The sequence below is a fragment of the Halichondria panicea genome, chromosome 14, assembly GCF_963675165.1.
Source record: "Halichondria panicea chromosome 14, odHalPani1.1, whole genome shotgun sequence".
NCBI classification, from domain to species: Eukaryota; Metazoa; Porifera; class Demospongiae; order Suberitida; family Halichondriidae; genus Halichondria; species Halichondria panicea.
In genome coordinates this window covers 3,808,879-3,834,087 of record NC_087390.1, presented here as the reverse complement: position 1 = coordinate 3,834,087, position 25,209 = coordinate 3,808,879, and the positions used below count along the sequence as shown (strand labels likewise).

Below are 25,209 nucleotides of genomic sequence, written 5' to 3'. Positions count from 1 at the left end.
GTTCCACAGGTGTTCGGACCCCTACACTAATAAACAAATATTGGTGAGAGGTGTGAACGAGAGGTGTGGTTCACCTCCGAACCTCTTCGAACTTCACTATTGGACGACTTGGAAAACACTTAGTGACAGGTGTTCGGTGTGACACCTGTGGTTCGACGTGTTCTACAGGTGTTCGGTGTGGTTCGAAACCTCCGAACCTCCAGGTGTTTCTACAGTCTGGTTCGATCCCAGACAGGTGCACATTTCCGTTTCAACGATTTCCAATTTTGAGTTTCGAATTTTTTACAACGTTGTGGGAACGGTCTGAAACTTTGAACACAGCCGTTCCAACGATTTCCAATTTTTTTAAAAGTTGTGGGAACAGTTAGCCTGTTGACGCTCATATCAGGTGCACAGTTCCGTTGCAACGATTTCCTTTACAAGTTTTTTGAAAGGAAAAGGAACGGTCCTGTTGATACACACAGCCTGGTCCGTTCCACCGTTCCAACGATTTCCACAATTTTGAGTTTGGTTAATTTTTTTACAAGTTTTTTGAAAAGTTGTGAGAGCGGTCTGATACTTTGAACACAGCCTGTTGATACAGTTGATGCTCATATCAGGTGCACAGTTCCGTTCCAACGATTTCCAATTTTGAGTTTCGAATGGTTAATCTTGAACACAGCCTCATATCAATATCAGGTGCACAGTTCCACTTCGAATGCATACCGTATCTCAGGTTGATCAGGAAGTGAGATTATCATACGGTTAACGTGCATGCTGTATCTTACCCGTTACGAGTTACAGTGTTGCACAGCGCACACATATAGCTAAATAATACATATTCATATTCTGAGACACACGGAAGGTGCTCAGGTGCATTAACTTTCAATTATTGCTGACTTTGGAAAGGAAGCTCCGCCCATATGGTTTCCGCCCACGTGTGTGGTTTGGTTTAGCTCATGTGATGGTTTAGCTCATGTGATCGCACTTATGTGATCGCACTTTTATTATCACATCCAGTTGACGCACGCATCCAGTTGACGCACGCAATGCACGCATGCACATTTTTGTTCCTGTGTGAAGAGGCCAGCCTGCCTACTCTGATCCTAGCTGTCTCTAGAGGCTAGATCTAGTGTGTGTAAGGTAATCTAGACTCGAGTGCTCAATACAACAATCTACTGCTATTATTAATCATTTGCCTATGTGCGCCTGAGTCTAGATCTATCTCTCCATACATTATAGCTAGCAATTAAATTATTGTTTTTGTAGGTCCAGTTTTTGTAGGTCCAGTTTTCCAACAACGAGCTGCTAACACGATAATTTATGGAGGTGAGCAGTAGGGCATGGTGTATAGGACACCCAAGTATAAGGGAGAATTATGCACACTGAATACAGCACCTACACAGAATTTTCCCTTTATGATGTACGCGTACCAGGTCAGCTGCCATTCATGTTTGGGTTGTAACGACGACGACACAGTTTATTTATCAAGGGCGTATAAAAGAAGAGAGGGCATGCAACTTCCTATCAGTACACGTAGCTAGCAGAGTTCAAACGTGGGCGGAAGTATGTGAAGTATGTGTGCTTTGCATGAAGTGCTAAAAATAGAAATTTCTATTTTTAGCATTTCATGCACATTCATATGCCCACGTTTGAACTGCATGCCCTCTCTACGCCCTTGGCATTATTTAGAACACACTACTTAGGTGTGGAGATCCAGGTATACAACTGTTACACGAGGCTTGAGAGCACTAGAATATATACCGGCCTCCATTACATGGTGGTTATAATTATTATTGAAAGCCACTAGCATTATTTTGGAGTTATGTAATTATCACTCGTTATGTAGTCATGTGAGATGCGTTGTATTTGAATTTTTTATTTTTAAGGCGCGTGCATACATGTATGAAAAAAACAGCACCGCAACAAATGAGTTAATTGATAAGCAAAATTGTAAACTAGCTATAACTAACCTAGCTATAACTAACTAAATGAATGTGGACCATATGTATTTGGCCAAGTCCATTCGTTTACGTAGTTGCTTGTAGTTTGTAGTAGGTTCGAACTCTTTCACACTCTGTTTGGCTGATGAACTTTGTCTAGGAGTATTCTTCTTTCTGTTCTTCAGAGGGTTTTTTGTGTATCCTGTAATTTTCTCAATCAGTTTAGCTGCTTTGGTTTGTAATTTATACATTGACTCCTCGGTGCTGGTTAATAATGCACTGTCACAAGTGGGTTGTACTATCACGGGTCACGTTGGCTATGCGTTCATCGGGAACCTGTGACAAATTATTACCCAACAATTGCCAAAGTTTGGTGATGTGCAGTAGCTGATGTGCAGTAGCTGATTGAGCAATGTTTTCAAATTCTTCTTCATTTGCTGGTGCTCGTTAGGTTTAAAAGTTCTTGTCCCTTTGTAATCTCCCCGTAGACATCATATGTAGACATCATATGTGACAGGCTCTGGGAAAACCAGACATTTGGAGTAGAATTTAGTATTGAGCTATAAAAAAATAAAATAAAAATCTCAAAAAAAATAAAGTGTAAAATCTCAAATAAAATGTATAAGTATCTACAACAGTCCTTCTACTACCTCTCCGTAAAATTTGATGCTCTAAATTACCTTATTTTTCCTAATTGAGCAATCTTTGAGAGGTCGATACTACATTTTACGGCTTCGAGTTTCTAACGCGCTTCTAACGCGCATAACTCGGGTATAAAATTAGGTATTTGAACACTAAGCATACTAAGCATATCAGGCAATGCTCTGTTCTATCACTTGGTACATTAATCACCAAAATTTTAGTCTGCTCCAAATGTCTGGTTTTCCCAGAGCCTGTCACTGTCACATATATCTTGATAGAGGGATTGATAGAGGGAGTTGGAAGTGTTGAGTTTTGAAAGTGGTTGTGTAAGGTTTAGTGTGGAAGGGTTGGGTGCTCCTAACAATGTTGTAGTTATGTGTCTTTTATGTCTCGAAGGCTTCAGTACACCGGCCTGCTAGCACTAGGGCTGTTAGCGACCGCCGAAGTGCATGGGGGAGATCTGGCATCATAGTGTCCGCAGCTTGTGTTCCTCGCTCAAATTGTTGAGCAGGTTTGTCTCCACAAAAAAACCTAAGCTTGATCTACCCCGGTATGCTAAGATCCTGGTGATGAGCTGCTTGGAGCAATCATATAAATTTCCGGCTGTTCTATGATTGACTGGATGCTAGGAATTTGTTTTCCTGTCTTAGTTTCTGTCTTAGTTTTGCATTCCTGTTCAAATTGTATTCCTGTTCAAATTAATTTGCATAATAAATGTACATGTATATATTTATAACAGCTATTATTATTTCCTAACACATGCAAACATACAGGTTATACTGGACCTGCCTTAGAGTGATGCTCCCGTGTATATGTGGAATGGAACTATAATAAATTAATATGGATCACTAACGGTGTTCGCCTCCAACTTTTAATTGCTTCCGGAAGCGGGGGCGTAGCTTCATTGCATACTCTACTAACCGTAGTAGCTAAATGACCTTTGACCAAAACAAGGGAAAGTGATATGATACTGATGTTCCTGGATGGATGAAAACAATGAAGAGTTAATCGAGTGAATAATACAATCATGATTGATGGATGGACGGATATATGATTTTGGCTTAGACTGGATACTGTGTGGCGATGTCAGCCATTACTTGGGTAAATGCAGCTTGTTTCGATTGAGGGGTTGACAGTCGCTCTCTCCACATGAACGCTCTCTCCACATGAACGCTCTCTCCACATGAACTCGTCAAGGTATGATGGCAACTGTTGTTCTGTCACCCCCCGCATCCTCTTCAGCTTGATCCTATTCCAATAGCTCTCAATGTTTTGTGTGTAACCCTGTGACGCTGTTCACAAACTCAATACTGTGGTTGACGGTGCCATGGGATGCAACATTTGGCAACGATGCTACATTATTGTAAGCGGCCCAACAGTCAGAATGTATCACTGTGCAGAATGTATCACTATGCCTGGTTGTACATGTGCCTGTATTATAGGCAAGAGTGACTGCTCTTCTATCTGCCACTAACTGGACAAAGCCAGTGGCAGGGGTTGTTGACGTGTCAGCCAACCCAAACACCCACAAGTCACTCCTGGGTCGCCTACCCCGTCCACCCTATTGTGTTTAAACGAGCATGCTGACTATAAAAGGGCGTGCCGTGGGCAGCTCCGACCGGAAGCAACCAAAAAATGACAAAATGGCAACAATGAATATTCTTGAGTCTTGCAAAAAGACGCCCTTGACAGTTATAATGCACATTCTTTACATTTTTACATTCTTCTTTTGATACGCCTTCTTCCGCTCTCTCACAAGATAGTAGACACAAACTAAAAACAAAAAATGGCTGTCAAAAGTTTATTTCAAGAAGCATGCGCATGAAGAAGTCTGTTCTCAACCTCCTACTGGGGGTTCCACAGGAGCTAAAGTTCGAGACTGAAGATACCAAGCAAGTCTTTGTAGGTTTAATTGACAGTGCTAAGCGTTGTCTTGCTGCCAGACATTTATTGGCCCAGCATGAGGATCTGACAAACTGATGCTGATGTGGACATAAATAACTCAAGTAAGTAGTCCATAGGTCTATAGTAAACTTAGTAGTCTAGTATAAAGTAATGTGACTTCATTAACCTGCGAACGCTTTTTAACATTTGCATTTCATTTTACGGATAAAGTAGTACGAACAGGAGAGTTGAAAGTCTGTAGGGAAGGACCTTTGTATAATATCTATTTGCAGTTTGTTCGTTCATTCTCATTCATATATACAGTCATTATGCCTCAGTTGGGCATGCGCAAGGGGGCATGCGCAAGATATACGGTAGTGTGTCTGTGTGTGTGTAGATCGACTGTTACAGCTGCTCGATGATAATGAAGAGTTTCTGTATAATTATTGTAGGCTGCTAATCATAATTATTAATTTTCTTGAATTGCAATTAGTTGGGTTTGCAAAATAATGCTTATGATTATGTTTGCTTACTTTGAAAGCTAGTACAACTTGTGTGTAGCAAAATAGGGGAACAACGAGAGAATAAAGTAAAATAAAAAAAATTAAGTATTATCCGCCAGGGCCGATGAATCCATCTAAAATGTAAATTATATGTACAGTGTATTCATTAATAATGGTACTGCATGTAGCTTCATTGCCTACACCGAGACATCATCACCCTTTCAGTAACATTCATTTTTTTCTCAGGTCGCGTTGAAGACGCTTTGAAGGACTGCGACTGCCTTTGCTTGTTGACAGTCTCCCTGGGTACACCATCAACCTATGTAGAAAATGTAAGTATTACTTCTCAGTGTATCTAGCAATTATCCCCTAGCTCTTTGCTGGGGAGAGGAGAGCCTCACTGTCTGGTGGCATGCACTCCACTTGCCCTATTAAAATGGTAGTAAAAAATTTGTTTGATATAGATGTACTGATATTCATATAAATTCTTTTTCAGAATCGAACTTTCGATGAATTTCCACGATGAATTTCCACAATGGCATATTTTCAATGCTCAAGAAAGCAAGCTTCCTAACTCTTCCACAACGTTCCCTGGAGTACGCTCACTGTAGCTGACCTGGAGCTCCTTTATTGTGCATAGCCTTTTGCTGTATCTATTCATAAAGTATTTTGTCAGCCATTATGATAATCATTTTATTTTTTTGTTTTTTTGTTTCTGCTTCTGGTAAAAAAGAAAAACTACCAAGAATGTATTTCCCTTCCCTTTGTGTATATTTTTTAGTGTTCACAGTGTGTAGTAGTGAGTGGGTTCTGAGCGCTTTTGCGCAAGAGAAAAAAACAGCTCGTTACTAAGGCTTGAATGAAAATTTTGGGGTCAAAGGTCGCGCCCACGGCAGCTCTTTTTATACTCAAAACTCGCTCCGGGATCCGGAAGTTGCTAATCCGGTAATTATAGCCAACATGCTCGTTTAAGTGTTTACAATATTATTGTGAGCACAATATTACCTTAGGTTTGTGTCGGAACAGACTTTCATCGATCTGAACAATAACACCAGCTCCTCCAAGACGGATAACAGTTGCGATTAGCTTTGCTGAGCATACCTCCCTGAGCCATTGGTATATATCACACCCCGTGGATGGTCTCACCTCAGCCTCCATTGCCATGTCTGTCACAGGGTATTCTCTGGACCACCACAAAATGGCTACCAACCACTGTTGGAGAGTAATCCTACTCTTAGAGAAGAAACTGAGGTGTCTGATGCTCCTGGTGGTCTTACATTGTTTGCAGGACCAACAGACGCCATCCTACCCTGCTGAAGACCTTCGCCGTTCGGTCATTGGCTATTTTTGTTTATTATTTTGATCACACCTATTTTTCCTTTATTATAATGCTTATTATTAATATAATAATTATACCTACCTTGTACAGTCGCAGGTAGCCTCGACTGCAGCCCCTTGAATAGTGGGCCTGGTATTTACTGTTGGCACGTGGGTGGACAATTAATTTATTATTCACCGTATTTTATCTCATTGAACGTTAAAACAGTATTTTATCTTATTTTATCTTATTGTGATAAAGAACAGAAAAAAGAAAAAGGAGAGGCTACCTCTCTGTATATACTGTAGACAGAGACAGCTAAGTAAAACATCAGCTCTGTAGATTTATTCATTAACTTGAGGCTCGGATCGGATACACACTCAGGCGACAAGTTAATCTCATAAGAAATTAGTTAAACCTGTGGGTAAAAAATAAATGTGGATAAGTACAGTGGCTGTGACGTAACATAATGTGAGGACTACTTATTGATTCACACAATAGATTTACCATTGAAGCACTATTTGAAGCACTATCCATTGAAGCACTATCCATTAATACACACTATTAATACACACTCAAGCAACAAGTCCGGATACACACTCAAGCAACAAGTCCCTCGGATCGGATACAGATCGGATACACACAAGTCCCTCGGATTGTAGACACATTCAGGCCACACAGTTCTCGGATCAGATACCACGTACTTACTCTGTGACCAATTTTCGGCAAATGTCACAACAATACTTCCTTCCAGAGAGAATGGCACTGAACGTCGAACAGACACACTAACACTTTGAAGATGGCTTCACTCAGAGAAACAAGAGGAGAAATCACCATCACAACACTTCTTTCAGAGAGAGGTGCACTGGTCCTGTCAAGCTTCACATCAATCAAGGTGTCTGGAAAGCAGATGGACTTGCTCTGGGACTTGCCATAGCCGGTCGGTACGGTACCGTACAGACACTTCAACACCTCCAGCTGCTTGTCTTTCAAGACTAGACCTGGTTTTCCAACACAGGATAACTTGTACGCGAGAGCAGAAGAGAAGGTAGCAGCCATTACACAACTTGGACTAGATTTCTTTTTTCAATGACATCATTATAAATGAAACGGATATCAATGTTTTACAACTAAATGCGGAATAAGAATACTGATAAATATACTACAATTTACGATTACCAAGATTCTTGGTAATTCTGGCGCATGCATAAACAGTGTATACCAGGCCGCCTTTCTCAGCGGCCTGGAATCGAGGCTAAGTCGCAGGTAGTTGCAAGCAGTCCTTTACCCCTAAGATAACTGATAATACCCCCTGTCCCACCTCTGTTGACATGCTCAATATAGACATACTGATAGAGTGGATGGATGGATGGATTATCAAAGATCTCAGAATGCCATGTGTGAGCGAATATCCCGGCAGTATGCACCGAGGTCAAAGGTCATTTAGCAGAGTATGCAATGAAGCTACGCTCCCGCTTCCGGAAGCAATTAAAAGTTGGAGGCGAACACCGTTAGTGATCCTATAATATTTAATGTGTCCTACATCACTGTATCATGTAATACCTGTGTACTATATATAAATGTACTATATATAATCACTTTCTACAGCAACTTACCAGTACAGTGACGATATCCCTCGAGAAAGACTGGCCGGTTGAGCCTATAATAAATAGCATTATTTATTAATTCTTAATTCTTATTGACAATAATTACTACTGGGATGGATATACTGGGATGGAGTGCTAGTGCTTGATTGTTGACATGATAGCGCATGCGCATAGCGCGAAAATTACACAATAATTAATTGTCACATGACAACGCCCACTTTATTCAGTGATGGCTGCACAAACACTGTCTGTGTCTAAAGTTACAATTCCAGAGTGCTGTTGATGATATTGTGTTGATGATATTGTTTTTGTGTCAAAAGTATAGCTATTACAATCATAAACTTACAATCATAAACTAGGCTTGCAGGAACACAAGAGGTGAAATAAATGCGTGAATATTGTTATTGCTTTTTGCACCCTAGCTTTGCTAGTTACTCTTTGGTCCCTTCCGTGGCAGTAGCAATACATTATCTATCCCTCTTCATACCTACTCCGGAATTTGCAATTTGTATTGACATAGTTACTATTTATACAGCACTAATTATCTCGTGACAGGAACTAGATTGTCCTTCTTTATTACACTAGATGGCAATGCATTGTTAACTGTCGAAGAGGCATTGGCTACATACTATGGATACTGTGTATAGCTAAACAAACGATAAGAAACCGCTTACTCAGTTATTTAGCCTAATGCGTTAAAACGGTAAAACGGAAGCATAATTCAATGCGTTCGCTCAATGCGTTCGTTTTGCGGCGCATTTAACGGGAACTTTTTTATTATATAGCTAGCTAAGCTTTCATTTTTCATTTTCAAATCCATTTTAGCAACCAATTGAATTCAGATGGTAAATATATAGTATAGTGTATAGCTAATTTTCAGATGCAGTTGTGTGTGCTTATGCACAGTTCTGAATTTCATTTTTCTGACAATTATACTTAATACTGTATAGAGCATTTTTAGATAAAAACCGGGTTGGGTTTTGTATATTTGGATTGTTTTTCATTGCTTCAATTCTAGTCCCTATTTGCATTAATCCAAATAATTAATCCAAACATCACGATTTACATCTAGCACAAGTAGACAACATTGGTGTTGTAGGGAACATGGATGCCTGCATGGAATTATTGTGTTATATAAAGTAAAGTAACATACAGGTAGAGAGGTAGAGGGGAAAAGTAAAGGGAAAACTGAAAAGTAATCAGAAATGTTGCTAAAAAAAGTATCAACTCAATAGTCTGTTAGTATGTAAAATTGCCAGCTATATTTTGAGCTCTAGTATAGCTAGCTGCAGCACTGCCATACTATACTGCAGCTAGTCAATTAACTGATTTGGTGGCAGTTAAAGCTAGCCAGAGCAGTGGTCAAAAAATATCTAGAGGTGGTAGTTACCTAAACGACCACTGTAGGCAGAACCCTACTGTAGGCAGAACCCTGGACACTACAACTAGTACTTGAATGCAAATTTTAGGGGGGGGGGCTGTATGACACCTCATTTTCAGAGCTCGAAACATAGGTACACGCTATCGTTGTGGCCCACTCATGGAACATTGGGTTTTTTCAACACAAATCACACACGGTGATCAATCAATCAATCAATCAATCAATTAATATTTTTGAAGTTCAATTGCAAAGGTACACTCTAATGTCACTCTAATGTCTCAAAAATTTGTTGTTGGTTCCAATCACCCTTTAGTTCCAAAAGATGAACTAAAGATCAGCAATGCAGCCCTTGTCGTAGAGTTCTTGCCTTGCTTGCTCGCCCAACTTCTTCAACATACGGACCGACATTCACGATGAAGGTCTTCCCAATCCCTCCTGCTGGCAATCAAACATTTAGTACAAAAACACAATTTTCAGGCTTAAAAGCATGCTGGCAGTTATGTCTGCAGCAAAGAATTTTATTATAAGCACTTCTGGAATGTACTCGGTGGATAGACAACCACGCAGATGCAGCAGAGTACATAACACCTATTGATTTTCTTTGTTCTGAGCATTTAGAATGCAGGAAAAGAAAAGCACATGCATAGAAAGCACCTATTACCGAGCCCAGACCAACCACCACCGGCATCAGATGCTCAAGATACACAAAATAGCTGTCAGAGCTAAGAACTTCCCATCAAGGAAACATAATCATAACAACATACTCTTACCTTGTTTAAGTCCGCCGTATTTGTTGCCAAAGATAATCTATAATACTAAGCAAATACATTGACCTTATGACGTCATGTGCAATGAATAACATTAATAAACATTATGAATCTCATTAACACTACATCATCTACATAAAATGTAGGCAATGAATCTTATCAGTGCCTAACCCAGACACAGAGATACTTATCCTGGTCGCCAAACACAGCCCCACGTGTAAGTGCATCTAGGTAGAGGTGTGTGCTGTGTCGGACGTAAGGGGCCTTTTCCGGAGTAAGCCACCACCGAAGAGGGCAGTCGTTTCATGGTCACACAAATTTGTGTGCTTAGACCAGAGAGGCCAGGACACCATCCCCACCACTGACGCCGAGAAAGATACCGCAGGCAAAGTCCTGTACTATACACGATTAACGATTATTAGTACACGATTATGCTGCTTTCCGCCTCTTCCTGGTCTCCAAACTTGAGAATTGTGGAGTGCCGGAGTGCAGTGCCGGAGTGCCGGGCAAACACACGGTCTCTGGAACCATTGTCGTCCCCAAGAGTTGGGAACACCCGGACCTATTATTGAGAAAGTCTTAGACCTGTCTCCAGTAACTGAACTTCCGTCTGGGGTAAGGTAACATAGGTAACATAGATAGTTGTGTGTGGGCTACATTCTTGATTTGTCTGTCAAAAAGGCTTGCTATGTGTTGAACACGTGTTTGATTCCCACCAGAGTATCGACATTTCAAGGTTATCGGAACACTTAGAGGAATGCGAGCGTTTGTCGAGGTATGCATCAGCTACTATAATGAGTTTCGTGTTCCCTGGAGCCTCACAATCTTGATTATTTTCTCATGGAAGAGACCTGACATGACCTGTCTGACTCCAGCGACGATGACTTGCCACCAATCAGTGTCAGGTGTGCAGAGGAGGCAATGATACAAGAGGCCAGAGTCAGAAAAATACTCCAAACTCGTTCGGTTTGTATTATTAGGAGTTTTCTTGGTCAACTGCCCTCTTCAGAACACTCTTGGCAGTCCTTGGTCCCCTCGCGGCGCAGTATGGCACACCTTGTTTTATTGAAGTGAGGGTGGTGACGGATGCGGTCTCAGAATGGTGAAGGTAAGGTGGTGATGCAGTAGCGTGTGATAGCTTGAATGTCAATCACTCATTAATACCGGGCAGTGGCGTAGCCAGAGGGGTGCAGAAGGTGCCTCAGATTCTGCTCCTTTTACTACCGTAATTGATGTAATTACAGCGCCAGAAAAAATTAATTTCACTTCTGCAAAAAATTGCGTTGAACCCAAGCTGGCGTGAACCCAAGCTGGCGCCTAAATTATTATGTTCAACAACTAGTATAGAATTTGTACAGAAAATGGGCGTGGTCTAGCTCAGTTTCACTGCACCGTTGAGAGCTGAGTGGACAACGTTCATTGACTGTATATAGCTATGGGTAGTAGGATGTTTATAAGTGCCAGAAAAAAATAATTTCAATAACGGTTGGCGCTTTTTTAGGACCTAAATATTATGCTGATGCTGATGCTGACGTGGCGCTGTACATCAATTACGGTAAATGATAGTGACTATAATTATAATAACTATAATAAATAATATAGTTGCGATCAACTCAAAACTCCACCTCCAACTAGCTAGCTCCACCTCCAAATATTCATTCGCATCCGCATCCAGTGCACATGCGCAAGACCAAGGTCCCCCCCCCCCCATAGACTGTTTAGCAGCAGAGCAGCACTGCTTGCAAGTGGCAGAACTTGGTTAGCAGCTGCATGATTTAATTGTCACAACTTAAAGCAATGCATTTTCATAGGTGCCAACCTCCAAAGAAAATTTTCCAGTTGCTTTCTGCACCCCACCCACAAAAACTTGCCCCACAGTTCAGCAGCCCTACCCCTACCCCTCTTTTCTAATCAATGTTTTGATCATAGGATAGACGGACAGAGTGCAAGAACATAGTGAAAGAAACTGAATTCTGTTCATGATTTAAGCTTTCAAGCCATAGCTTCAGTATTTTTGAGCTTCTTTGAACTGTATTATCCCAGCAGCAACCTTGAAAATCAGGGACATTTCAGGTAAAGCAAGGTAAACAGGACAGAGCCCCGTGACTGTCCCGCACCTATGCATTTTCATAGGCAGATTCTTATTGCGTTAGAACAATCTCAGAGCATGTAATAACAAACATTTTCTGGGTCTGGGGGAGTGCCCCAGATCCCCCCCCCTCCCGTTGGGGCACGTTTTGCACCCACTGGTATGCCCTCAAATGTGTCAAAACAAGTTCAAGTGCCACTCAGGTTGTGCATGCATGTCTACATCAAATGACGGTTCAACAATTCCAAGGCTGAAAGGCATCTGAAAAATAACCTACCGAATGTTTTGCGAGCATCAAACATTTCAAACAATTGCCAAATTTTCTGCTCGGTTTTTCATGCAAAAAAATCAAAATGGCACGAAGGGTTGGTCCAAACGAATATTAGCCACTCCGAACTATGTCAGAACTATGTCAGAACTCGTTCTCTGTACCATCTGCGCAAAATTTGTGAGTGTAACTTTTTTCATCATCCATGTCTGTATGTGTACAGTAATCCATTTATGGGAAAAACCGGTTCACTGCATTGACATTTTGAACATTTTGAAAATTCATGAGTGTAATTTGGCAGGATCCATTGTATACAGGTTGAGGTTGAGTGAGCCTGGAGAAGATGGAGAGGGTCGGCTCTTTGCGTCTGGGGTCAGGACTAGATACGTCGCTTTGCAGGTACATGTATCTCGTGTTATGTAGTGCTCATTTTCACCTTTAGAACAAAGAGTTTCTGAAGATAGAACGTCAATCTGCCTGGTCCAGGGTGGCTGTGGTTTCCCCTACTTTCACCCTAGAGTGTACAAGTACATGGTTGGTGGCAGTGATATACCCGTCCGAGAGACTGCCATTCAGGTATCTGTGTGATTCATTGAATTTTGTGTAGATTCGCGTAGCGACCTTCCCAGGTGCAGTTGAGTGACCAGAGAGGAATTGTTACAGCCAAGCAAGGCACAAATTGATCAACTAAAAGAGGACAGGACCCTCTTCAGCGAGAAGGACTCCAGTCCACTGCTGAAACATTATCCTTGCTTTGCAGCCTGGTTAAAATCCTTGTTCATGGGCAACATCAGTTCATGGGCAACATCAGTTACTCCCCAAGTGGGGTGGAGGTGGTGTTGACGTACTTGACGTTCCTTGAGGACTGCTACCGAGAAGGTGTTCCATCTTGTGAGTGTAGGCCCTTGCCCAGGTGAGGTATAGCTGTCATGCAGGAAACACATTGTGCTTTATATATTGTTCATGCTCAGTGATAAACTGGTAACCGCATGCAGTGAGTTGATAGTAACTTGCTCCTTGGAATGCAGTAAGTTAACAGTTTGTACTATATCGCCGTACTATATATACTGCCTGGTTATAAATTAGCTGTTATTTTTTTCATTATGAGCAGAAATCCTTCAAGCCAGGTACAGGTGCCTGTGCAGGCTACAAAGTTAAAGTGTGATTTCATATTGTTTGTGATTTCATATTGTGATTTCATATTGTTAACATGGCATCAAGTCAGTTCCAGATTTGAAACCGTTTCAGAACTTAAACTAAAATTGAAAGATACAACCCGTGTTTGCACGAGAAGACTTAGTTGCGATGTACTATATATGTATGGTGCTGAGATTATTCTATGGTGTGATTGATAGTGACCAAGAGCAGCCACCTCGACCTCGAAAGTGAAAGAGTACCTCTACGCCGTCAGAGAAAGTGATGAATTGCTGGAAATCATGGGCAAACTTAAATTAGGCACTTGGCACTTACACTGACTGATCCTCGCTATGGGGGAAATTTATTCAGTCAAAGCGGCTAATAACTGGTTGTACTGACACACGAAAGGCAGACTCAGTTGGGGGTGTTCTATTCACTGGACTGGACCACTGGACTGGACTGACTACTGGACTCCCAGATTTTTCTTTAATAGAACAAAAGTAATAGAACAAAAGTATATAGTAGATACTCTATTATAGCAAATTTTTACAATTTTACCTTTGACCATGAGCATGCAACAACGTCAAAAATATATTTCAAGAGTACACTCGATAACACTTTCAGAAGGGCAGGAAAACTGTTCGTCGATAACCCCTCGGACACCTGTTTCACCTATTCTTAATGTTGACCCAGAAACCATTGCGAAGAGGGTTAAACTGCCGTTGCCTTGTATTGAGGGAATTGTTACTAAAGCATCAGAACTTATACACAAACAAGACGCAATAGTCCCCGCACCTGGTCACTGTGCAGAGACTAGAATGGTGCTTAGTTACAGTACCAAGGTACCACATATGGTTACACCAACCAAGGCAGGAGGTTTTAATTGTGACAGTAGTTGCCCAAATTGGAAATCTTTTGGTTTATGTTCACATAGCTGTAGCACATGTTAATGGAAAACTTCAAGAATTTATTTCGTATTTGAAGAAAAAGAAGGCACCCATCCCCACCCATCCCTTGTCACCACAAACATGCCTCACCACAAACATGCCAAAAGGAAGAGACAGGAAAGGTGGTGTTCCTCCTCGCAAGAGGAAGCAGAATCACGATGATGAAACTTGTACCCGTGTGCCAATGACTGTTACACAATCGAATACGCAAAGTATTTCAGTAGGAGCCACGTTTCAAGATAAAAGCAGTCCTTCATACCGCAGTCCTTCATACCACTTTACTTCCATATCCGTACTGTCCAAGTGGACCGAGCATTCCAGTGGATCAAGCACTCCATACTGTCCAAGTGGATCAAGCACTCCATCTTATCCATACTGTCCAATTGGATCAAGCACTCCAAGTGGACCAAGCACTCCATCTTATCCATACTTCATACTTTCGGGGTGGATCGAGCACTCACAAGTGGATTAAGCGCTCCGTACCATCCACCATCTCCATATTTTTCGCCTGGTATACGAGCACTCCATATGGTCCACCTCATTCAAATGGAACGGAAACATTAAAGTATGCTTTGGGTTGCTTTGGGTGTAAAAATCAGTACGAAAAGAATCTGAAGCCACCTAACCAAGAATGGAGTGAGTTTATACCAACAGGAAGTCGAAAAAAATTCTCTAATGTTTACTACCACTGCAATCCCCAATGTGTCTGGCTTAGATGGGGATCCTTCAATCCTTCCTCAATAATTCTATCTGACATTGTAAGTGAACTAACAGAAGTACAGAAAAATTTTGGTGTCTGATAGATCACTTCATATAAATGAAAATTGCACAAAATATATCAAAAATTGGGTTCAAAGGTGAGTCCAGTAGTCCAGTCCAGTGGTCCAGTCCAGTGAATAGAGACACCCCTCAGTTGGGGAAGTTGTGGCAGGTGCTGCCGCTGCTATTGTTAGCGCACTCAAGGGATCACCTAATCAGAACCCAGTTGTGTGCCGATGTCCATGAGTAGGACCTACTCACCAAATAATCAGGCGAATTTAAGGCGTAAAGATCTACGCACACTTCACAGTCTGTATGAAGATGGTAGCAGAAGGCAAGCATTTTGTCATCGCTACGTGAACTTAATCTGTTCATGATGTAAATAATAATTGTTAATAATTATACATTCAATTAATTATACATTCAATATCCAGAATGATCAATCCAGTTGACACAATCTTCTGAAGTTACTCCGCACAAAATATTTGTCTCTAAATCATATCCCTTAAAATGTTCTCATTGCCCTTCATAACGTATTTAACCTTTGAGAATAGTTCTTATATTGGGTTTGACTATAGGGAGGTAAAAAGTACACTAGTTGTTATAGTCCATTGTCCATTACAAGCACACTTACTCCAGAAGTTTACTGCTTAGTTCCACTTCTAAAAAGGTTTGGAAACATTCAGCATTAACTCCTCCCTCCCTCAAAGATTAGAGCACCGTCTGTGCACATTGCAGCAATTACAGACAATCGCTTTCCTCTATGTAGATGACTAACAGCTTGGCACGGTTGACCTCTTAAGCTAAAGCTATGCTATAACAATACTTGCGCAAGATATCTCGACAATCGAAACCACTTTCGTCAATGAACACCAGGGAAAAAATACGAAGATACAAAGATCCATCATGTAAACACTCCTGGAGCGTTGGCCAGCTATTCTTGTGCAAAAAAGAACAGATGGAGTACCAGTTGTCTTGAAAACCTCGTCTTGTAATAGTATATTCCAGGGTGTTCAGCCACTAACTCTAAAATCAAAAACTCACTTCAGATGGTGATCATGTCCAGGCTTGTCACCACTTGCCTCAAATCGTTTGATTAGTCTAAGGTGGTATCAACATTCAAATTTTGAGCAATTTTCTTGAAACTTAGCTGTAGTCCAAAATACTGATATACCATTCTCCATCGGATTTCATTTTGAGGCTGTGCTGAAGTCATGGTTGTAGAATGTAGATTTGAACTTGCAAATTAAAGTGCACTGAGCATGCTGTGGTTACAACTGCAAAGTCTACTCAGCAGTACCAGCTAGCTATTTATCTGTTTTGTAGCTATTGTAGCTATTGTAATTTGATTCAATGATCGTACCTGTTGTTTTGATGCACCAACTGCCTGTTCAGGTTAGCTCAGCTAGCTAGCTCTACGCAAGTCTATTATGGGCTGGCTGAGTATGGGATTTTCCCTAGTCACGTGTGACCGGAAGTGGAGCGCTGCGCGCTCGCGCTCGTAGTTTGGAACCCCCCTATCATTTTTCCTGGATCCGCCACTGCGTGAATCTGGTAGCCTCCTTCACATGCAACTCACTAACCAGAGGAAGGTGTTAGAATTGAAAAAGCAAGATTGAAGCACTTAACTAAGGTCACTAATTAGTTTTCTCGTTCGGACTACTTAAGGACTACTTAACCGTCGAATTCTTAATTGTCTCTCCAGAGCACCATAATTATATACGCCCATACAACAAGGAATAAAATGGTGCAACATGTGTTGCCATAACAACCACGGTTATTACGCTCACCCGTTTTTATCATTTTATAGCGCTAGCGTCTAGGTCCGTGATGTCCTCACAGTTCATCAGCGTCTGGCATAAAGCTGGGGAGGTATCCATAGGCACTGTCATCACCAGAGGAGACATCGCCATTGCTGTGCTCAAGCTGTTCAAGCACATCGGCACAAGTAAACAATCTCGTGCGGTAAGATGCTAATGAAATTTTAACATAGCAACGTGGCTTGGAAAATTCTAGACACGTGATTCTACAGCTCTTCCTCTATACAGGTAGTATCGCAGAATTAGAATTTCTCAAAAAAAGTCACTATTGCGGGCCACGATCGTGGCCCGTGACGGTTAAAGGGTTAAGCCTAGTTTTAGTGTTTGAAGCTTCACCTTGAGACCAGCTTGGTGTTTACCTCGAGAACAAGCACTCTAAGAACTCTGCGCACTTAAGGCCCGGGTCCAGATTTCAACACCAAAATTTACACTATGTCCTGTATTATTTGCATCAAAATGATCCAAAATGATTCTTTTTCCAAAAAACTAATTAGCTTAATTCAATTATGCTAATTAGTCCCTATGCTAATTAGTCCCATAAATGGTGATGACGTCATGCCACTTTCAGAAAGAGAAAGAGAAAAGAGAACTGCAAATACGGCAATTAATACGGCATTGAAGATGCCAAGATCAAGATGAACATCTCATAGCTAGTATCCTTGATGGGAAGAGTAAGAGTTATTGTATTCTTGAGATACACCCTACCTCTAGAGTGGCTGTCAGAGTATTGGACATTTTTGCTTCCCATCAAGGAAACATAATCATAACAACATACTCTATCTTTTGAGGGCCTAAACAGCTACTCTTACCTTGTTTAAGTCTTAAGTCCGCCGTATTTGTTGATCTATAATAGTTCTAGCAGCTAGCTAAGCAAGTACATTGACCTTATGACGTCATGTGCAATGAATAACATTAATAAACATTATGAATCTCATTAACACTACACGATCTACATCTACATAAAATGTAGGCAATGAATAAAATTAATCTTATCAGTGCTGGCCCACCACACTGTTGCTAAGGAAAACTAACTATGAAACTGCTGCCAGTAGAGACATAGGTCCTTCACTATACTTAAAAGCACTATCCTACTAGTGCCTACCTCAAGAATCAAGAAGAAATATCATCCAGAATAGGTACAGCAAGCCATTTTTAGTGAATAGCTAAAAATGGTTCCGCTTAGAAAACCACTAGTGCTAGGGACTTGGTTTTTATATCATTTATATCATTTTATGTTGTTTGAAAGTTTTTTTAGAAACCTCCTGTGTTCAATTTATAGACTTTTTTTGCTGTGACACACCCAGTTTAGAAAAATCTAGACCACTCTGCGCAGTTAAGGCCTGGGTCAGGCACTGATAAGATTAATTTTATTCATTGCCAACATTTTATGTAGATCATGTAGATCATGTAGTGTTAATGAGATTCATAATGTTTATTAATGTTATTCATTGCATGTGACGTCATAAGGTCAATGTATTTGCTTAGCTAGCTGCTAGAACTATTATAGATAATCTTTGGCAACAAATACGGCGGACTTAAACAAGGTAAGAGTAGCTGTTTAGGCCCTCAAAAGATAGAGTATGTTGTTATGATTATGTTTCCTTGATGGGAAGTAAAAATGTCCAAAACTTTAGCTATGCTAGCTTCTTTAGCTCTGACAGCCACTCTAGAGGTAGGCTATTTTGTGTATCTCAAGAATACAATAACTCCTACTCTTCCCATCAAGGATACTAGTACCTAGCTATGAGATGTTCATCTAGCCTTGTTTTTGAAGCTTGATCTTGGCATCTTCAACGCCGTATTTGCACTTCTCTTTCTGAAAGTGCCATGACGTCATCACCATTTATGGGACTAATTAGCATAATTGAATTAAGCTAATTAGTTTTTTGGAAAAAGAAAACATTGAGCTTCATTTTGGATCATTTTGATGCAGCATACACTGTATATTGCAATACAGCAGTATGAACATAGTGTAAATTTTGGTGTTGAAATCTGGACCCGGGCCTTAAGTGCGCAGAGCAGAGGAGGTCCGACAACAGTGCGCCTGAGCTTTCTGAAGCAACGCTCTTTAGTAAAAAAAAAGATCATTATGCTGATTCAGCAAAAGCAGTGCAGTGCATGCAAGCATTTGGAAGAAAACATCAGTTTTGGAAATATACCTCTGAATTTCTTTTTGTAAACATGGAAGCATGGAAGCAGTACGCACAGGTAAACTGCTACTAGATGTTAGTATCATAAAAATAATGGTGAATTTTCTATCTCATCTACTGTAGCTAGCTGATGCCTGTCGAAACACTGTTCAGAGGGAGCTGCAAAACCGTTTCTCCTCTCCTGACAATGCCAAGGCTGAATACAATTTGACCAATAAAACAAACTCTTCTTGCCCAATGATGAACAATTGTGTTTTATCAGGCACTGGTCAGACAATATCAGAGCTCTGTCGAGAAGAACAGATCGCTGTGGTGACTAAGCTGTTCCAGAAATATGCACTTCTTTATTATGAAAGAGTTTATCCTTCCGATTATCTAATTCTCTCTCTTGAGGCTATGGTACAATTGGATCGTGGTGGTGGAACCAATGTGATGTACAACTTGGCGAAAGCAATAGGCACAAAGAGACCTATAACAGTATGAGAAACGGAATGACCCCGATCTGCCGTATTTTTATTATACCTCCAATCACGACCGCTTCTATGAGGGTGACAGACCTGATTTTGACATTCCATCCACACAATCACCTAGAAAAATGCCTAGAGTCCCGAGAGCTGAATCGATGGCCACTTCTACGTCCCTTCCATCACACAAAACAGCAATTTTTCACAATCCACCAGAAGAGCTGCCGCCACCACCTAATATTCCCAATTACATCTCCGAACACTCGTATGTCTAACTTTCGAGGACGTATTATTGCTATTATGTATTCTTTACCTTGTATTCATACGTCATTTGCATGCGTTAATTATCCAATGTCATACGTTCAAAATTAACAACTGTGACAGATGATGACCATACAATTATTGCAAGTTGCAGTTCAAGTAAAGGTGCTACAACATCTTTTAACCTTTATCGACCATTCTCCTCTCCGAGTGACTCCAATACAAGCATAATAGCCAGGCTGTTTCTTCCAAAGCTTGAACTTTACCCACACGAACTCGACTACTAATATGTCCCCTTGTTTGATAGCTGTGTGTACTTCCTCACAAATTTCAGAAACAACATAACCAATTGTCCGCCAAACCCCATTATGAAGGCACTGAAAAGAAATTGCCTCAGGATCAACAATATTCTCTGGCTCAGGTTTCATCTTCACTGGAACAATGTCACCACTTTTAATTATATCCTTAACTTCATGGAGAATGTTCTGATACTCCATATCACGAGTGACACCTATGCATTTAAATGGAACATAGCTCTCTTAAGTGTCTTCTTCTTGGGATGCAAACTCTTTACTAGATATTCTGTCACACACACTACTATCAGTATCATCGTCACAGTTTCCATCATTAAGTAGCCAATCTCATACGATTAGAAAACCAAGCTTGTCAAAAGCCTTTAGGTGTCGTACATACACAACTTTACAAAACTCTTCAACCTGTAAGAGAAGTACATAGTATTTGAGTATGCGCCAGTACAACAAAATTGGGAAGCACTTACATCAACAAAACAATGGTCTTTAATAGTGATAGCAAAAGGGGTGGTAGACGGTCTAGAAGGGTCTGGAAAGCTCTGGTCTGATCTCAAGAATCCATCATACACACGTACAGATCCATCTAAATGTTCAAACTGAAAATTAATGTTCCTTGCCTCAGTGCAGTTCAACTTCAATTACAGAAAAGCTTGGAATTCTGCATGTGAATTGTACACCTATGTTCAGCACAGAGACGTTTACCTCATTATTAATGGCAATGTCAACTGAAGTGTCTGGTATAGAACTTGTAGCGCACATTGCATTTTATTCATATTCAGCAGCCTGCCAAAATTAACTTTGTGTGACATTTATCTTCTTTAGCTTTTTGCTGAATCGGCATAATGATCCTTTTTTTACTAAAGAGCGTTGCTTCAGAAAGCTCAGGCGCACTGTTGTCGGACCTCCTCTGAATCTAGACCATATATGGATCAAACCTCTCTGTAATGTTGTTAACATGACATCATGGGTTAACTATGCTAAATATAGGCCCTATCCTGCACGTGGAACTCCAGATCGAACGTTTTAACGCTTACCCTCTACGGTAATGGCTAAATAGCTCGCAAATGAAAGCCACGCCCCCAAATGATATTGCGGTAGTATGGTAGTACAGTGTACGTGCGAGCGCAGCCACAACTAATGAGATATAATGCGCACGCAGTGATTGTAAACATTGCGTGTGCAATTATTGCAGCCATACTATCTGCATTCTTGTGGTTAAATGTTATCAATTTGTTACTATGGGTCAGCACCTTTAACTGCACAGAGAATACAGTATAACTTCCCCCGCCGGATATTAGTACTAGCAATGATAAGTTCGTTTTGAAGCTTACCAGAAGCGGGCTTTACAGAAGATTTCCCAGACACGGAGCGAGTTGCCGCCTTTGCAGGAGGCTTTCCTAAAAACATATAATTATGTACAATACAAAGTTAGACAAAGAACTAACAAGGATTTACCTTTCTTCTTCAGCGGACTACATCCTCTGAAAAAGATTCTTCTTGTCTCACTGCAATAGACAAAGTAGCACATAAAGCAACTGTGACTTGTTTGCTATCATTGCTTCTCTTCGCAGCAGTCAGTTGTTCGTGTATGTGTGTGGGTGCTATGGCAACCCCTTACCAGACGCGGGATTTACAGAAAACACGGAGCGAGTTGCCGCCTTTGCAGGAGGTTTTCCTAAAAACATAATTATAATTATGTACAATACAAAGTACAATACAAAGTTAGACAAAGAACTAACAAAGATAACAAGGATTTACCTTTCTTCTTCAGCGGACTACTGTTGTCTGGTATAGAATCTTCTTGTCTCACTGCAGAAGGACAATAAAGCATAGTGCGATGTAGAACATTCTACACTCTACCATTTGAATCTGCAGGTGTGTCAATATCCTCGGCTAAGTTGCATCAAGTACGCTTCGCTGCATAAATAAATAAGAAGCATCACATTAACAGTATATCTCGGAAGTACTCAATTTATTACCATTCAAGGAACTGCTCCTTTTTGCATATAATTATTTTCTCCACAAATTCTATCAAATATAATACATGCATAGTTAACCGTCACTAAAATTCTAAAATTGCTTATATTTGGACCAGGAGGATAGTAGTCATCATCTATAAAAGAAAAGTGTATTATGTGTATGCATGTATTATGTGTATGCATTAAAATGATGTACATACCATCAGTGTGTACAAAATAGTCGACTTCAGATTGAACTTCATTCTTGTCAATGCTGTCTAGCAACCACTTTGGGTGTACGGTACCATATGTCAGTTGATTGTCCGAATAATTACCATGGAGTAAAATACCTGTGTTTGTCCACACCAGTAAGTGAGTACACTTATTTGAGACCATGTACACTCCACCACGACATTCTACTACTGCTCGTCCCTTAGTTGAACCGGTTACACATATCACTAAGCCAGCAAGAAGATCAGCATCTTCGATCACTGAAATGAGAGTGTAATAATAAGAAAATCGAGTGAACATGAGGTCACTTACCACTGCAGGCACCATCCTTTGGTTCTCCACTTGGCTCTACTGTTGACTGCTTTTCCTTTCTTTCCTTGCTTTTTCTTTTGATCTCTCTTTAATTGCTTCTTGCCGTCGCCTTTGCCTTTGCATCATCTGCAGCTAACTGTTGTTCTAGACTCAACGCACGCCCAGATGACTTGGGATGCTTTATCGGAATCTTACAGGGTTCCTGCGGCAAAGTAAGCATATTGGAAAACGTGATATTGAAGAAGTGCCTCTGCAAAACTGTCATCAGTGCAAAACTGTCATCAGAATCGTTTCCACCTCCCAAATCACAATGTAGCGGACTGATTTGATTGTTCTCCCTCATTGGCATCTTGGTGACTTGGCCTCTGACAAATTGGAATGTACTTGTACTTGAGCCCTGTTTGCTCAGCCAACGAGTCCGGGTTAAACCGTTCAAATTTATCCTCGCCAGGCAATGTGATAGCCCTACTATTGAATGGGGTTATTTTAAACCCAACCTTGATATTGATGATTGTCATTGACAGATCCCATGCCTTGTGGAAGAGTGTTGAAAGTCATAACGGCTGATGACTCGCCCTGGGTTTCGTGTAATAAACTCATGACAGACGTGCTTCCAGTTGGATTTCAATGCCGAAAACATGCCTTTGTCAAGTGGGCAGAACAAAAAGAATCACAGCTGCTATACGGCTATACGGATCATTTCTGCAGAGTAGTGTGAGGAATGACCATCCATTAAGAGTAAAAGGGGAGGAGCATAACACAGGAAGTGCTGTGAAAACCAGTCTTGGAAGAGAGCTCCACCCTTTGTTGGACAAACAGTGTTGGGTACCTGTACCTCAGTGTTGCGGATTTAGTTTTTTCCGGTCGAAGATGAGGAATGCAGTCCCCCGCAGCATTGACACAAGATAAAATAGTTATTTGAGCCTTTGTGGGGTTCTTGGCGCCTTTTGTTCAGTCTTAGCTTTGTCTAGCAGATTATTGGTCCTGAGGGTATTCTCCAAAAGGAGAAGATCTGTCCATGGCCATAGATCTGACCAGGGAGAGTGCTGTCGAAAACGTTGCCACCAGCCATTTGACACTATTTTGTTGATGTTTTTCTTATCAATGTACTGCTGTACAATCTCATAACCTGCGGTCTTGTGCCGATCTGACTCACACCAATCAAAAAGTTGCAAAGTAATATTCAGATATCGCTCAGGTCCTTGCGCAGAGAGATAGAGATGCTTCATCGCATGGTCATAGAGTGTAGTCTTCGGAACTCCATATACTTCAGAAGCTTGTATGCTTCAACTGCTTTAGCCAGGTTTTCAGATCCTCCAATTGTGGTATGTAGGGGGACGCAAAGGTGGACACATGGTTTCACTACACGAAACTTGTTGCTTATCCCGAACATCTCGTGCATATGCCGTACGTTGTTGTAGATTTCGCTCATGAAACACAGCCTAATAAACTTGAACCATTATCAACAAATAATTATAAGGGTGCATATATAAGGGTGCATAATTATAAGGGTGCATTCCTATTTTCAAAGAAATACCGCAGCAAGTACAGAACACAATATTATTGATATTCACCGGCAACACTGTCATTAAAATTGTCAATAAAGAGTAAAATTTAGGGCTGTTAAATAGACTATAAATTAACACTATACACTAAAGTCTAAACAACAATTAACAGCTAGTATACCATCTTTCCAAACCAGAGCTAGACTGTAGACTAGAGCAGAGAGACAGGTGGATAACGCATGTGTTTCACGTGACAATTTTGGCCCCGCCCTGTTCGAAGCCTTATTCCATAGTGCCTTGCAAGACTTGGCTGCCAACTGCACTGCAAGCAAGGGTTGAGCTCGGGCTTGCAGCAATAGCTAGGCTAGTTAAAATTGTGATAAGTCGATGCATGTATGTGCAGCTGTTCTAATTTGAATACGTTTGACCAATTTTATGAATTATCGAACACCCACACCCACCTATTTTTGTGCAACGATCTCTGTGATATCCAAGATCTAACGCTACTGCAAGTTAACCGACCCGTCGTCTGGCCTGGCATATTGATCAGTCACTTAGCCGTGGCGACCGTTCGAGTATAGGGTGTGGTCGACATATGATGCCTTACTCTACCGAGATGCAGCAGTATTACTACCAGAAGGAATCAAGCTAATTGTCTCGATACATTTGTCTCGATACATTAGGATACACTATACCATGGAAACATTGGATGTTACTAAGAAAGTTATTTCCCATCCCCAATCCCCAAAAAGCTGACACAACGAAAGCTCTGGGGACATGCACTACTAGCTCATTCTCCAATTGAGTGATATCCCCCCGACTACTAAACGCAGACAGCGAGGAACGAATGTTTGGAACACTAAAGGACATAACAAAACGGACATTACAAAACGGACATCGCCCTTATCAGTACAAGAGGAGCTAAAGCAACAAAGTACTGCCCAGTAAGCTAACACAGTGATAGAACAAAACA

The 25,209-nt window shown here is 40.9% G+C and overlaps 4 long non-coding RNA genes across 5 annotated transcripts; 1 reads left to right on the top strand and 3 right to left on the bottom strand.

Annotated features, from left to right (window-relative positions):
- The first annotated feature begins 1,245 nt into the window (after window positions 1–1,245).
- Window positions 1,246–5,734, top strand: LOC135347197 (uncharacterized). Of its 2 annotated transcripts, XR_010398311.1 has the most exons (5): window positions 1,246–1,308; window positions 3,338–4,570; window positions 5,198–5,283; window positions 5,325–5,390; window positions 5,448–5,476. It is a non-coding gene; the product is annotated as an uncharacterized LOC135347197 (long non-coding RNA). The 2 variants fall into 2 exon arrangements; XR_010398312.1 differs by lacking the exon at window positions 5,325–5,390 and having other exon boundaries at window positions 5,448–5,734.
- On the bottom strand, window positions 3,847–6,372 carry LOC135347198 (uncharacterized). The gene is made up of 3 exons (XR_010398313.1): window positions 5,957–6,372; window positions 3,990–4,125; window positions 3,847–3,956 (listed from the first exon to the last, which is right to left on the bottom strand). It is a non-coding gene; the product is annotated as an uncharacterized LOC135347198 (long non-coding RNA).
- Window positions 6,373–6,500: 128 nt separating this feature from the next.
- Window positions 6,501–7,202, bottom strand: LOC135348157 (uncharacterized). Its single transcript, XR_010398666.1, has 2 exons — window positions 6,978–7,202; window positions 6,501–6,687 (listed from the first exon to the last, which is right to left on the bottom strand). It is a non-coding gene; the product is annotated as an uncharacterized LOC135348157 (long non-coding RNA).
- Window positions 7,203–18,048: 10,846 nt separating this feature from the next.
- Window positions 18,049–25,194, bottom strand: LOC135348228 (uncharacterized). Its single transcript, XR_010398684.1, has 11 exons — window positions 24,418–25,194; window positions 22,732–24,173; window positions 22,539–22,679; window positions 22,410–22,476; window positions 22,210–22,258; window positions 22,091–22,147; window positions 21,989–22,039; window positions 21,686–21,905; window positions 21,562–21,627; window positions 20,698–20,888; window positions 18,049–20,635 (listed from the first exon to the last, which is right to left on the bottom strand). It is a non-coding gene; the product is annotated as an uncharacterized LOC135348228 (long non-coding RNA).
- Between the last annotated feature and the right edge of the window lie 15 nt (window positions 25,195–25,209).